At 49.3% G+C, this 1,538-nt stretch overlaps 1 protein-coding gene across 1 annotated transcript in view; it reads right to left on the bottom strand.

Moving 5' to 3' along the window:
- LOC103610905 (phakinin) overlaps nt 1–1,538 on the bottom strand; it is a 23,033-nt gene that overhangs the window by 15,280 nt on the left and 6,215 nt on the right. The window lies entirely within an intron of this gene.

Below are 1,538 nucleotides of genomic sequence, written 5' to 3'. Positions count from 1 at the left end.
GTTGCGATCCGTTGCCGGTCACGAAAAAAGACAAAAAGGAAAAAAAAAAAAAAGAAATTTCTATTAGATGGCGCTACTCTAGACAATCTCCAATGTCTTTTCCAGCAATAAGACTATCAACAACCACAAACCTCACAATTCATTTCAATCGGTTCACCTCCCTTCATTCTTAATAGCTCCCACAATGTGTCATCCTGACTGTGTCGGCCGTGACTGTTATAGCCCAGATAAAGTCTCCGACCGCAGATGCCTCAAACCAACCGGGGCAAGTGTCAGAGAGACAGCTTGGGAGTCATCCGTTTGTCATGGATTTCCTGGCTCCTAGGGACTATAAAAGGGACTGAGTTCTCTCTTGTGCTGGTAGTTGAATAAGCCTTTGGTTATTGTACATACCATCCAGCTGCAGTGAGCCAGGGACAGAGAAAAAGCTTCTGGGAAGGAGGGTGTGACATCAGCTTTGGACAAAAGGGAATGGAAGGAGCATCTCAGGGAGGAGGCTCAGAAAGCAAAGCAGAGCCTGTCTTGCTAGAAGCAGATGCAGACCAGGCTTGGGAGGGAGCAAAGACCTCACAGTGCAGGGGCCGAGAAACTGGACCAGAAAGAGAGGACCTGTACTCCCCTGGAGGACGGAGGCTGATGCAGAGCCATCCTCCTGGCAGAGCAGGCAAGACGGCGGGAGGTTAGGGAGGAATAGTTGCAGTCCTCCGCTGGCTTGCTGGGGGGCCCAGGGTGGCAGGCAGAAGTCTAAGATGCCTCCATGACCTCTGCCCTCTGGTGTTATGCCCATAATTAGGTTATGGTATATGACAAGGGTAAAAGGATTGTGCAAATGTAATTACAGTTCCAAATCAGCTAATTTTGAGTTGGTCAAAAGGGGAGTGTCTGCGTGGGCCTGACTTCATCAGATTAAGGGCTTAAAAGGGTGATGCTTTCTGCTGGCCTCGAAGGAGCAAACAGCTGCGTTCCTTCCTTTCCGGTAGCAGTAAATACTTCTGTAAATGGGAATAACAATTGAATGACAGAAGGGACGTCAAAGGTCCAGCCAGTACAAGCGTCCTTTCCAGGTTATCAATTTTATGTCTGGATTTTAGGTCTTTTAACTATGACTGATGGGTGACCTCAACGAGTCCACAAGTTCCACAAACGTTTTAGGGAAGAAGGGCACCGAAAAATTTGAATATGGCCAAGGTCGGGGCAGACCATACTTGCAATCAGGATTCTTTTGTTTTGTTTTGTTTTTGTCTTTTTTCGTGACCGGCAACGGAATCGCAACCCTCGGTCTCGCACGATCGCAACCCTCGGTCTCGCGCCTGCACCGCGCTCAACCAGTGAGCTGACCGGTCTGTATATGGGATCCGAACCCTTGGCAGGAGCGCCACCACACTCCCAAGTGCCGCACTCTACTGAGTGTGCCACCGGGCCGGCCCTTGTTTTGTTTGTACCTCTGCTGAAGGGAAACATCTCAGCATGTGAATCATAGGAAGCAACTGAATGATAGCAGGCCCTTTAGTAATTTCCCGTGGTGGCCGTTTTAGGGT

This window comes from Galeopterus variegatus, unplaced genomic scaffold (assembly GCF_000696425.1).
Source record: "Galeopterus variegatus unplaced genomic scaffold, G_variegatus-3.0.2 Scaffold11999, whole genome shotgun sequence".
Classification (NCBI taxonomy): Eukaryota; Metazoa; Chordata; class Mammalia; order Dermoptera; family Cynocephalidae; genus Galeopterus; species Galeopterus variegatus.
Note: the sequence above shows the minus strand (reverse complement) of the source record. Positions and strands in the feature narration are given on the sequence as shown.